The sequence below is a fragment of the Elgaria multicarinata genome, chromosome 14 (assembly GCF_023053635.1).
Source record: "Elgaria multicarinata webbii isolate HBS135686 ecotype San Diego chromosome 14, rElgMul1.1.pri, whole genome shotgun sequence".
In the NCBI taxonomy this organism is placed as follows: Eukaryota; Metazoa; Chordata; class Lepidosauria; order Squamata; family Anguidae; genus Elgaria; species Elgaria multicarinata.
In genome coordinates, this window is record NC_086184.1 from 33,774,365 (window position 1) to 33,788,725 (window position 14,361).

The following is a 14,361-nucleotide window of genomic DNA, read 5'->3' on the forward strand; positions in this document are numbered from 1 at the left end:
GATCCCACCTAGTTTCGCTTGGTGGGGGCACATAGAGGAGGACCTCCGAGGAGGGCTCAGGGGTCCCAGCAAGGTATATGTAGGAAGGAGATATTCCTTTAGATAGTCTGGTCCCAAGCTGTTTAAGGGTCAGCATCAGCACTGTGAATTTGGCCTGGAAACAGATGAATCGCTGGGACCACATGATCATATTGGCCAGGCCCAGTTAGCAACCTAGCAGCTCTGTTTTGAACTAACTGAAGTTTATGGACCATCTTAAAAATTAGCCCCACATAAAATGTATTACAATGCTTCCGGTTTTCATTTTCCATCTCAAGATCACCCTGAGCATTCTTGTCTGGGTGACGATATCATGTCCCTAGTTACTTTTGGACTGGGTTCGGACAATAACCAACGCTGGGTTAAATAGTCAATAGTGGGTTATTGTGTCATCTGTCAGGACTTTTTCACACCATGGTTGGTTTTTCAGCCCAAATAAACAACGCAAATAACCAACTTTGTGCAGAGTTGATTATTTAATCAACCATTGTTTATCATGTTGTGCACCGTTTCATGGCACACAGTTGGTTATTTTCGGCAACTACAGAGTCCCCTGGCAGGAGCAGCTGAAGCAGCAGCTGCCACTCTAGTCCAGCTGGCAGAACTTGCAATGGCTGATAGGATACCAACAGGAGGACGGGGGTGGGGGGGTGGAATGGCAGGGGATGTGTCAATGAAACATACCCTTGACTAATAGTCAACTCAATGCTGGCCTTAATCCACATCACAGTTGATTCTAAGCATGTAATGTGGGGAGAACTCCCTCGAAAATCAACCGTGGAGTTGACTATTAACCCACCATTGACTATTGTATTGTCCGAACGCAGCCTTGGTCTCACTGCTTGCTGACTGAGCCTGTTTTCCTTTTTGGAAAGTTTATTTTTTATTATTAGTTGTGATATTGTGTTGGTTTTACTGTATTTTTGGAGGAGATATTATTGTTAGTCCTTTAAGGTTTCTTTAAAAGGAAAAGTAGTGTAGAAATACTGGAATGGAGTTACATGTAGTTCTGGTGCATATACTGGACTCTTTAGCAACAAAATTTAAAAAAATGTTCAGTAGGGGTTCTGGGGCATTTTTTACAAGCAAACAAACAAGAGACATAATAATCTGGGATCTACTTCCATCGGGGTTTCATCTCCTGCCCCTTCTTTGCAGGTCTTCAGGAAAGCTCTAAAAGACACACTGGTTTTTGATGGCCTTCCTGTAATGTCTGGGTTGCTGGTTTTATTGGCAAGTTGTTTTTATTAGTAAACTCTTTTTTTATGGGATTTTGATTTGAGTATGTTCTTATTTTCATTGGATTCATTTTGTGCAGTTATATTCTTGTACACCACTTTGAGAGGGTTCCACCCTTAAAGGGAGCCTAAAAATAATTTTGAATAAAAATAAATGGAAATAAAGCAAAAAGCCAACTCACCCAGCCCAAAATTCACAGTTCCAATGCATGTGGCACAACAACATTAACATAGTCCTATACTAGTTCTCAGCAGTAAAATGGCCCAGAATACCTGCTTCCATGATATTCCACAATACTGTCAAAAGGCTACATAAGGCTAGATGGGAGTAATATTCCCATCACTTACCAGGGTTGTCGGAATTCACCCTGGAGTGTGATGTTCCCCAGTGAATGGCATTCAGAGGTATGCTGCATCTTGGACGAATATGGTCATCATAACTAGTAGTTACACCGATAGCTTTATCCTCTATCAAATCCCCTTTGAGCTATCTATGTGTGGGGTAGGGGCATTACTACATCTTGTTGTAGTGCATTGGTGTGGTGTGTGCAAAAGTCCTTCCTTTTGTCTGTGCTTTAGGGCTTCCTGTAGGCACCATGAGAAATGGGACAGTATCCTATGGTAGTCATAAGTTAACTAGGCCCATTCACTTCAATGGGCCTACATGTGGAACTAGATAGGACTTTGGTCTCATCCAGCAGAGTCCTCTTACATTCTTGAGATCTAAACAAATTAATTTCTTGAATTACAAGAAAATTGAATGAGACAAGCAATGAAGATGTATTTACTCAGCAGAGAAAGGGAGAACTGAGAGTGCCACTGGCATGTGCTCCAAGTACAGGGCAGCTGTGGTTCTGGTTGCCAACTCCTGATAATCAACTAAAGTATGTTCAGGGAGTAATTGCATATTTTCCATCAGATCCCGCCCAGCTGTAAAAGACTCCTCCTGGCGCCAGGATACTGATACTCCAGCTGAGAAACAGGCAATAGCCCCAGTGTCTCATCACCCATTTTGCAGCCAGGGGGCATCTGATCCTGTGCCAGAGCGGTGGTCTGTTGCTGAGCCTTGCCGGCTCACTCGTTGCTGGGCTCTCATGGATTTTCGCAGGTCTCTTTCAAGACATCGTCTGCCTCCTGCATGCCTCTGGCCTTCTTTGCACCACAACCCGCACCCCCGGAAAGTCCAATATATTTTCTCCATGTGAAATAAAAGCACCCTTCCATCCTGTGCATTGCTGTCCTCCCGCTATGTTACTTTTGTTGGGGGCGGTCCTGCTGATGAAAGAAGAGGGCGGGGCGGTTCTCCTCCAGCTTGCTGAGTCTGTCAGTCAAACGAAGGGACAAGGGACGTGTGCTGCTCCAACCCCACCCTTGTTGCCCACAGAAACAGCGCCCAGCCGATCAAACACTGAATCGGTACAACCCTAGACAACAAAACCAGAGCGAGTGGGGGAAGGCAACCACGTCCATCACCCAATTAGTGTTCATGGTGTTCATGGCAGTGTTCATGGCGGACAGAAATGGAGGTGGAAGATGAAGATGCTGAGGCCAGACCATCAGATGCAGGAGAGGGGAGAGAGAATGATGGAGAAAAACATAGGACATCAGCAGGAAGAGTGAGAGTTGAAGAGGTAAAAGTGGTCTTGTGCAATCAGGATGGACCCAGAAGGCAGAGGGGAAACCATACACAGGAGAAGAAGGACAAATCCATTCCATCCTGCACTGGTCTCCACATTGAACAAGAACAACGGACAGGAAGGAGAAAAAGAAAGCACCTTGGTGTTCATTTGAGAAGGCACAGAGAGGAGGAACCCAGTCAAAGCTGAGAGACTCTGAAAAGTGGCTGTCTGAGCAAACCAACTGTAAAGTGTCCAATGCTTGACACAAAGGGAAAAATCAGCACATAGTTATACCTTTTTTGGGTATAGAGTTGCCCGTCCCTGGCCCAAGGCCAGAAGCAACCCATGCCATTGATCTAAGGCTGCCAATAAAGTGGCCAGGCACTGTTGAAGAACTGCCAGCCCCCCATCTCCTATGGTTCCTTCACAAAAGGGGCTTTAGGGCAGACTTCTCACAACACTGAGCAGAGAAAAATGCCACTGAGGAGGCCTGAACCTCATGGAGGGTGAGATCCTAGTTATGCTACTTGCTTCCCCTGTCCCCTACACTATTTCAACCTCCTTAAGAGTAACACTATTCCCTTCCTCCCTCAATCTTGTTTGGAAATTGCCAATTATGAGTTATCCTACACATCCGCCTCCTCCAACCTGGCACCCTCCAGATGTGACAGAATACAGCTCTCATCAACCCAATGACTATGCTGCCTGGGGATGATGAGAGATGTAGTCTAACATATGTGGAGGGGAATGCTGTACATGATGCAGAAAGAGATAGTAGAGCTCAGCTGTGCCATTACACACTGTCATATTCTGGAATATTTTTGCAGTGGATGACAGCACAACCCTAAACCCGTGAGCTTGCTACCTTTAGGGAGACTTTTTTCCACCCATGAGAGGATTATAAATAAGTCCCCACCTGGCTTAGTGGTACAGTCTAGGATGCAATTGTCTCAGTTTGTCACTGGCGTAAATGTATGCATATTAATGTTTCTATCCTGCTGAATAAACAAGTTATTACCTCCCTCTGCAAGTGAATGGAGTTATCCCTCCATTCACTTTTACAGGGGGGGTGGGGGAGAGAAGTCCTTCTTGCTAAAACCTCGCTGGAGGGTGTATGTGTGTGAAGTGAACCTCCCACTTCACCTATCTTCCAGCAGATTTTTGACGGGGGGGGGGAGGCTTTCCCCTCAGTATTTCAGTTAATGGAGGAATTCATAGAATCATAGAATAGCAGAGTTGGAAGGGGCCTACATGGCCATCGAGTCCAACCCCCTGCTCAATGCAGGAATCCACCCTAAAGCATCCCTGACAGATGTTTGTCCAGCTGCCTCTTGAATGCCTCTAGTGTGGGAGAGCCCACAACCTCCCTAGGTAACTGATTCCATTGTCGTACTGCTCTAACAGGAAGTTTTTCCTGATGTCCAGCCAGAATCTGGCTTCCTTTAACTTGAGCCCGTTATTCCGTGTCCTGCACTCTGGGAGGATCGAGAAGAGATCCCGGCCCTCCTCTGTGTGACAACCTTTTAAATATTTGAAGAGTGCTGTCATGTCTCCCCTCCATCTTCTCTTCTCCAGGCTAAACATGCCCAGTTCTTTCAGTCTCTCTTCATAGGGCTTTGTTTCCAGACCCCTGATCATCCTGGTTGCCCTCCTCTGAACACGCTCCAGCTTGTCTGCATCCTTCTTGAATTGTGGATAATTGTTCCATTATCTTTCATAGGGAGTGAAAAAGCTGCTCCCTGCCAAAAATTGAATAAGTGGTTGGAAGTTCAACCTCTATGAAGTGCTCTGGGGACAACAGGATCCTTGGTGAGTGGGGGTGGACTTCACCCTCCCTATTACCAGCTTTCAGCAGGGATGTGGTGGGTTTTTTCTTCCCCTATGCAAATGAATGGTGAAATTGCTCCAATCACTTCCATTGAAATAAAGAGAGAGAGAGAGAGGAATGGGGTTGGAGAAGGGAAAGAAAGAGAGAGCAGAGAGAGGGGGGTGGGTGGGTTGGGGAAGGAAAGAGAGATTCAGAGATTGGGTTTCCAACAAGCCAAGGATGGGCTGTCATGACATGCAACCAGGCCAAGAGAGAGAGAGAAGCCAGGGTGAGAAGTGCACATGCAGGGTGCTGTTCAGGTGCAAACACAGAAGAGGGGGTTGCTCCCAACGTTTTTGTGATGATCCCCCTACAGAAGCCCATTTGTGGTGGTCACTTTCCCAAAATAGCTCCTGTGCCCTTAGGCCACAAAAGGCTGGAGCCCCCCTGCCCTAGATGATCTTCCGGCTCTTCCAGGCAGCCCTGCCGAAACACTTGCTTTATTCCTCTTCCTTCCCCATCCATTCTTCCTTGCGTGTGGTGTCTTTTTCAATTTAAGCCTTACTAATTGCATGTAAGCTGCTCTGGGAGCCTTTTTGGCTGAGGAGAAGGATTAAAAACATACTCTAAATAAACAGTAAAGGAATAATCAATTCTAGCGAGAACTGTTTTCCCCCAGAGCCTCCTAATGGATCCCAAAGAATTTGCCAGGCATCCACAGGGCAACCTTCAGTGGGGTAATGGGTTGCCTCCCCAACTGGTATATGTTGGAGCCAGACTTAGCCATATTTAGAGTAGAGTCTTTGAAATCAATGGGTCTACATGTAGGGCCACATCTCGATCCATCGAATAACAGAAATTAATGATGGACAATTTGCTGCCTTGCCAGGACCCCAAAAACCTGCCGCCTGAAGCTACTGCCTCGCCCTGCAAACGGGCAGAGCCTTACGGAGTCATTATGCAAGGCCGATCCCTCCTCGGAGGCCCGGGCGGTGCTGGACAAGCATCTGTCAGGGATGCTTTAGGGTGGATTCCTGCATTGAGCAGGGGGTTGGACTCGATGGCCTTGTAGGCCCCTTCCAACTCTGCTATTCTATGATTCTATGATTCGTCACCAACGAGGCTCCCAGGCTCCCCTTGGCTTGCAAGAGACACCCCCCCCGTTCTTTGCTGACACCCCCCTGGATTTCGGGCCGCCTCCAGGCAGCAAAGGCACCGAGGCCGCGTGGCCTCTGTCCCCCAGGCCCTGGCTGCAGCCAGCTTTCCCCACCCGGCCCGGGTGCCCCCCAGACGGGCCCCTCCCACCAGCCGCGGCACCCCCGCCCCGCCCCGCCCGGGCGCCCGTCCACTGCCTCGCGCGGCCGCCTCTCCCCGCCCGCGCGCTGCTACGGAGTGCGAAGAAGCGGCGCTCCGGCCCCGCCGCGGAGGCGCCTGCCCGGCGGCGCAACGGATGCAGGCCGGCAGCCGGCCGCCGCGCCTCACGGTGAGCCCCCGCGCTCTCCCACCTGGCCGCGGGCGCTCCGGCCGCCGCGCCTCGCCTACGCGCTCGCAGGTGGCTCTGCGGGCCGAGGGGGCGGGCTCGGCCGGGCGGCGGCGGCGGACGACGGAGCGGCGGCAGCAGCAGCAGCAGCAGCAGCAGCGGGAGGCCGGCCAGCCGCGACCCGGCCGCGCTGCCGAGGCGGGGCTGAGCCGAGCCGCTTTGGCCGCCCGGACCAGGCGCATCCTCGCCTTCCCGCGCGCCCGCCCGTCCCTGCCCCTTCCCGAGCGGCCAGCATGCTGCCCGCCGCAGCCTCGAGCCGGCGGGAGAGGTACGGGGTCGGCGTGAGGGGCTGGCTTCGCCCGGGTGGCGGGGAGAGAGGGGCCGCCCGGCATGCCTGGCCCCCGACAGACCCAGGAGGGGGTGGGGGCCGGGGAGGGCGGAGGCCGCCGCTGCCGCTGCCGCCGCCGCCGCCTTCTTTGTCTTTCCCGGCGCTCTCCAGGGAGCCCCGACGGAGCCCCGCGGGCGGGCGGGCGGCGGGGGGGGGGGGCGCGCGGCTGCGTTGCGACGTGCGGAGGGGCTTGAGCGAGGGCAGGCAGGCAGGCTTCCCTGCTTGGCGGAGAGGCCCCGGGCCTCGCGGGCGCGACAGGGCTGCTGCGCCCCCTCCCGCTTGAAGGGAAGCCCCCCAGGAGCATCCCCGTGCTCCCGGGCCAGCGGGGAGTTGCGGGGCGGGGGCGGGGGCGGCGGCTGCCTGGGCCGGCTTCCCTCCCTTCGAGGGCGCCGCGGGCCTTGTCCCGGGCGGAGCGAAGCGAACAGCTCTGCCGTAGGGGCCTGGGTCCGGCCGCCGGCGGTCCCGCACACGTCCCGCGCGAAGCCCAGCGTCCGCGGGTTGAGCTGCGTCAGGAGGCGCTGCCCGAGTCCCCCCCCTCCGCGGCCCTGGTAGCGACGCGTGGCCTCCTTGTTTCTTGGCCTGGACGCGCGGGGCGGGGGGCATGCGGGGCGCGGGCTTGTTTCTGCCCGGAGCCCAATGGCCCTGCTGGCCGGCGGTGATAGGAGGTGCACATCTGGAGGGGCGCCAGGTTGGGGGAAGACCTGGGAAGACCTCTTGCTCCGCGCTCGAACGGCTGCCCTCGTGGGGACCTTTTCTGCTTGTTGACGTCCCAGGATTGGTGTCATTCAAGTTTCACTCTTCCTCCCAATGGCCTTGGGGCATGTGCAGAGTAGGCTGGTTGTAGTCATCCTTGTTGTTGTTGTTATCCGTGAGTTGGTCGTTATGCTTATGCTGCTCTTTCATGGACTTCAGCTTGCATTGGAGAGTTTTCCAGGGTTTCATGAGCAAGAGCTGTAATCAGCAGCAGAGCTGTTCCTTGGCAGGCAGAAGGTCCCCAGCTGCATCTCCAGAACCCTGCCTGAAACCCCAGGGGGGAGCCATTGGTGGCAGCCAACTGAGATAATAAATGCTTAGCTAGAACGTGAGAACAGTCCTGCTTGATCAGGCCAAAGGCATGTCCATTCCAGCAGGCTGCACACACAGAAGCCCACGAATAGAACACTATTGCAACAGCACCATCCCACCCATGTTCCCCAGCAACTGGTGCCGAGGCATCCTGCCTCTGATCTTGGAGGGAGCATAGAGCCATCAGGACCAGCAGCCATTGAGTGCCTTCTACTCCATGAATCCTTTTTGAGAGCCATCCAAATGGGTAGCCATCCCTACACCTTGCACCAACAAATCCCACCTTTTGACTACGTTCTGTGTGGAGAAGACCTTCCTTTGGTCTGTCCTGAATCTCCACCAACCCCCACCCTTGGGAAATGCTAAAAGTGCCCTGAGTGGTATCCCCAGGTTCCCAGTCCAGGCACGGCAGCCAGTCCAGGCAGGCCGTTGCGAAGAAACAAGTTAATGACTGCACATGTAATGGGCAACGCAACGCAACCCACATCACATCCCCAAACCCATGAAGCTATTGCATGATAAAATCAGCGAAATCCAAGTACAGACACCTACATGGCAGAGTAACAAGGCTGGTAATAAAGCCTGCTGGCTGGTTTTAACGAAGGCACAAAATGAAACCCAACTCCAGTATAACAAGAGATAATAACCCAACCCAAAGATAATGCAGATAATGCACAGCAAACTTCCTGGGCAACCTCCAGCTGGCTGTTGCTCCATTGATGCCAGCATAGAGCTTTAGGGTCATCTGTATCCAACAGGCAGCTGGTGGTTGTCCAAGAGCTTTGTTCTGTAGTCTGTATTATATTTGGCTTTTGCCTTGCTTTGTTGTTGTCTCTTGAGCAACGTCCCAGGCATAACATATGCAGGGGCTGCATCTCCCCGTGGAAGACAGGGGGCCTCTCCATGCTGACCTACACTTTTGTAACTGCCAGCCTTGGCAGTGCTGTTGTATTACTGTACAAACGGCTGTTGGGGCTGCTCTTGAAGACGGTTGGGGCGCTTCAGCTGGTGCAAAATGCGACAGCCCATCTCCTGTTAAATCTCAGCAGGCAGGCAGGCATGTCCTTTTCTTTGCCATAGCTTCTGGGTCCAATTAAAATGTTAACCTGCAAAGTTTTGCATAGCCTGGGAACTGCATACCTCATCTCTCCCCAGGGTGACCTTCCAGCCATCTTTGCTTGTCAAACTAGGCCTGGCTTCAGTGACTGCAATGCAGTTATACAGCAAGAAAATAGTATCTTAGAATGGTAGAGCTGGAAGGCGCCTATATAAGGCCATCGAGTCCAACCCCCTGCTCAATGCAGGAATCCACCAAAAAGCATACCTGACAAATGGCTGACTAGCTGCCTCTTGAACGGCTCTAATGTGGGAGAACCCACAACCTCCCTAGGTCACTGGTTCCATTGTCGTATTGCTCTAACCGTGAGGAAGTTTTTCCTGATGTCCAGCCAGAATCTGGCTTCCTGTAACTCGAGCGCTTTATTCCATGTCCTGCACTCTAGGAGGATCGAGAAGAGATCCTGGCCCTCTTCTGTGTGGCAAACTTTTAAGTACTTGAAGCGTGCTATCATGTCTCCCCTCAGTCTTCTCTTCTCCAGGCTAAACATGCCCAGTTCTTTCAGTCTTTCCTCATAGGGCATTGTTTCCAGACCCCTGATCATCCTGGCTGCCCTCCTCTGAACCCCCTCCAACTTGTCTGCATCCTTCTTGAAATGTGGTGCCCAGAACTGGACACAGTACTCAAGGTGAGGCCTAACCACTGAAGAATAGAGGGGAACCAGTCCCCCTCACAATTTGTAATGTATACTTCTATTAATGCAGCCGAAAATAGCATTTGCTCTTTTTGTTGCTATATCACACTGTTGACTCATATCCAGCTTGTGATCTACAGCAATTCCAAGATCCTTCTCACTTGTAGTATTGCTGAGCCAAGTATCCCCATCTTGTAACTGTGCATTTGGTTAGGGTTAGATCATTTTGAAGTTTGTTTCTTTCTTCCAGGGTATTAGCTATGCCACCCGATTTTGTGTCATCTGCAAATTTGATAAGCATTCCCTGCACCTCCTCGCCCAAATCATTAATAAAAATGTTGAAGAGCACTGGGCCCAGGACTGAGCCCTGTAGTACCTCACTCGTTACCTCCCCCCAGTTTGAGAAGGTACCATTGATAAGCACTCTTTGAGTCCAATTCTGTAGCCAACTGTGGATCCACCCAATAGTTGTTCCATCTAGTCCACTTTTAGCTAGTTTGCTAATCAGAATGTCATGGGGCACTTAGTCAAAAACTTTGCTGAAGTCAAGATATATTATGTCCACAGCATTCCCACAGTCCACAAGGGAGGTTACCTGGTCAGAAAATGAGATTGGATTAATCTGGCAGGATTTGTTCTTAACAAATCCATGCTGGCTTCTAGTAATCACTGCATTGTTTTCAAGGTACTTACAGACTGACTGCTTTATAATTCTTTATAATCTTCCAGCTCTGGAACTGAGGAGGTGTTCCTCTTGCATCCCAGAGGGATGGGAACACCTTTCTTTTTTGGTCAACCTCTAAGAAAGCTTTCCCCAACCTAATGCCTTCGGACTACAAAATACACATCAGTCCAGCTAGCAAGGACAGTCAGGGATGATGTTAGTTGTAGTCCAAGGATCAGAAGGGCACCAGGTTGGAGGAGACCGCTTTAGGATTGCTCCCTAGAGTGATTTTTTTGGACTGGCTGGTGCATCTTCTGGTTTTGACAGATAACAAAGCAGGGGAAAACATTATCTATTTTGTATGTAACATAGAATTTGTACATGGTATAGAAATATAATAATAATGTTTATAAATGCTGTGCCAGAATACCGGGAAGCTGAGTAGTGGTGACAACCTGGGTAGTGTAGGTGGGGGGTCAGTTCCTGTGACAAAGTACACTCCCAGCCCCCAGACTTGCCCTCAGGCTCAAGAGGATTCTGAAAACACAGGTGATGGCTAGGGTTGTGTTTGATCATTTCAGCAGCATTTACAGTTAAGAGGCTTCCTCTGAGGAGCCCATTTTGCCAGTGATCTGAGTTGTACCCAACTTTCTTCCTATCTCCTTGTTCCTCTCGCTCTCTTTCTCTCTCTCCATACATGGGGATCCTTGAAGGAACTGGGATGGCACCAGGGCTATCTTTAGCTAACTTTGGTGCAACATGAAGCAGTTTCTTTGGACAGCAAATTCTTGTATGCCATTGTGTGCGCACACACACTGTTCTGCACTGTCTTTCATATCTGGGTGACATTTTAAAGAATGAGCTCCAATTCTGGTATGAAAATGTTTAAACCTCTCACTAGACTGCTTCATTTAAGGACGGCTGGAATATCTTCCTTCCTCATAAAGTACAATTGTTGGAATAGGGTTTGAGCTGGAAGTTCTCCCATGGTTCCTTCCAACTTGGTAATTCTTGACTCCAAGAGAGAAGGCAGGCAGGTCTGGCCCATCTGGGCAAATGGCAGGGGTAAGTTGACACACAGGGTCACGCGGGGACATTGTCCTTTGAATAACAAGGAAATGGTCAGAGGCTGTTCTGGAATGGGGGTGGGTAGTCATCTGGGGTAAGGATGCCCGGCTGGCTGTCTGCCTCCCCCTCCCCCTTCCCTGGTTCACGATGATGCTGTGCAAGACTCATGCGTATGTGAAGAAACAACAGTCTGGGAGAAAGGCCGAGAGGGTGAGGGTGTAGAGTCGTGGGTGCAGGGCATTTCCCTCAAAGGGAAATGTGTGCTGAGCTGACTTCGGAGATTAAGCTATGAGCTTCCACCTACGTTCAGCCTCTGCGTTTGTAAATAAATAACAAATATTACAAAACACCAATAAGCCTGCAGTGACCTCTCTCTCCCAAAGGAAGCCCTCTTGAAAGTGCTGCATTCCATGAATCATAGAATCATAGAATAGCAGAGTTGGAAGGGGCCTACAAGGCCATCGAGTCCAACCCCAGCCTGCCTTTCAGAGCTCCCTTCATTCACACCCTCAACAACAACCCTGCGAGGTAAGCGAGGCTGCGGAAGGAAGCAGCTAACACAGAAAAGCACCAAATTTGCCAAGCAGAGGTTTGGAACCGGGTTTGTATTCAGCACAGAAGCTAAAGCTTGTTAAGTTAGGAGGGGAAAGAAAGACTACTTATGCAGGGTGAGCATGGAGGAGGCTTGTAAACATTATATGCGGTGTGATGAAACTGGAGGGAATCCTTTCCTCCCCTCAGTTTAGACTAGAACTTCAGGTCATCCAAGGAAATTCAGGGTGGACAAAAGCAAGTTCTTTCCCCACACAATCCATTTACAGGATTCACCGAAACGTGGTTGAGAGACGGCAAGATGGGTGAGACGGCTTTAAAGGGGGTCAGAGAAACTCACAAAAGTGGTGAGTTCTCTCAGGGCTCTTTGCCACAATGGCCCGACGCAACTGCCATGCCAAGAGTTGCTCCACCTCTAAACACCCGTTTGCTCTTTCAAATCATTGTTAACTATAATTTTACTTAGGTATCTGATGTTCACCTGGTTCAGGAAACGGTACATTTCATCCCTGAGCCGGTGCGAGCCGGTGCGATGTGGGAGGCAGCCAATCGTAGCTGCAATAGTTAGCCCTGAAGCAATCCATTGTTGCAAAATCCAGCTGGACAGTTTCTCTTAACTTTTCAAAAAAGCATTTCATAGCCATCTTAAATGTTCTTGAAAAGGGTGTACTCAAAGCAATTGTTCTACAGTGAAACTTTGGAGCAACTTCCTGAAACATTGTGTCCCCCGATCTGAGCCCCCCTGTGCATGCCAAACTTTAGGAGGGTGGCTGGAGTTTTTAATTAATCCATGTACCCCAGAGGTAGCTCTTTCTGGAGCACAAGGAACTTGGCTGCCTGGGAGCAATAGCTTTACTTCAGGTCCTGTGCGTGTGACGTGTGTGGCTTGGATATTCCCGCAGCCTCGCCAGTTGCCTGCTTTTCCTGTGGAGTCGAGGCCTTGGCTGACTTTGCCTGTCTCCTGAGTGGGAAGCTGAGAAGCTTTATAGGGGAGGAGGCAGAATGAGTCTGAATCATGTGCTCTGCTTGCAGCAGCTGCTTGGGCAGCAGTCTCAATGCCAGCAAATCCCTTTTCCATTCTAACTCCTTTCCCCCCTCAGAGAGCGTTTAAGGGAACTAAAAACTGGAGTTACTTCAGTTCATGCAAACATTACCAGAATATGATCCCTTCTCAGAATGATTCCAATCTGATTTTAAAATGACTTGCTGTTTGTTTGTTTTTATAAGATATGTGAGGTTACAGCCAGCCAGTGATGTGGGGCGGAAAATTTTCAAAAACAGATTTTTTTTCCTGGAAATTTTTTTAGAGCTTTTCCGAGGACAATTTTCTGTTTCAAAAGTTGATTAATAAAAATTAATGTATGACAATTGCAAATACAATATTAGATGAACCTGGCAGTTTCAAAGTTGTAAATAATCTTTTTCAAGTGATTATCCTAAGAAAGTATTCGTAAGAACACATGTATGTCCAGTGTATGTGTGTACGGGTAGGTGTGGATGTATCTCAGAGTGTAATTAAACTAATAAATAGTGACATCAAAACACAGGGTGCCCCAACAATTTTAGTGGAAGAGAGTTAAGCCCTGTTGAAATAGATGAGTGGTTATCAGTTTTCAGTACCTTTGGGTTTTTTAAGTTTAAACAATGTAAGACAGCAGCGTAGTATTGTGTTTAAATTTCTACAAGTATTCCAATAAAAAAATCTACATAATATAACATTTAAATCACATTTCCCACACTGGCTGAGAAATGCTGAGATTCGTAGAACTTTTTTTCTTGTGAAAACATGAATAGGATGTGCTTTAAAGTGTGCTTTAATTACCCCCTCCCAAATATTTCAGATCAGGTACTTGTAGTGTATTTGTGGACAAAAAATGAACACAGAGTATTTTTAAAAAGGTTTGTTTGCTAAATACAAGTAAAACAAACATGCTAAATTAGATCTCTCTGAGTTAGTTGCTGATTGTTGTTGGTAGTTTTTGCCTGCCCAGCATCACCTCCATTTCCATTAGAAGAGCCCTGATGCTGGATTAAACCAAGAGTCCATCTAGTCCAGGATTCTGTTCACTCAGTGGCCAACCAGCTGTCAACCAGGGACCCACAAGCAGGACATGGTGCAACAGCACCGTCCTTCCCATGTTCCCCAGCAACTGGTGCACATAGGCTTACTGCCTCGGTTACTCGAGATAGCACACAACTTTCAGGGCTACCAGCCATTGATAGCCTTCACCTCCAGGAATTTATCCAACCCCCTTTTAAAGCCATCCAAATGGGTGGCCATCACTACATCTTGTGGTAGCGAGTTCCATAATTTAACTATGCGCTGTGTGAAAAATTCCTTTTATCTTTCATGAATCTCCCACCAATCACCTTCATGGGATGACCCTGCTGGGTTCTAGTATTATGGGAGAGGGAGAAAAAAGTCTCCTTATCCACATTCTCCACACCATGCCTAATTTTGTACATCTCTGTCCTGTCTCCCATAGATGGATGATCCTTTGTTGGGAGACCATTACTGCCAAAAGCGGCCCTTCCAAGAAATTCCTGACATGTATGGGTGATAACTTTCTCCTACAGAAAGTGGAGGAAGGAACTAGAGGATCGGCAATCCTTGACTTGTTATTGACCAATAGGGATGACTTAGTGGATAAAGTGGCAGTTACGGGAACTCTGGGGGAAAGTGACCACGT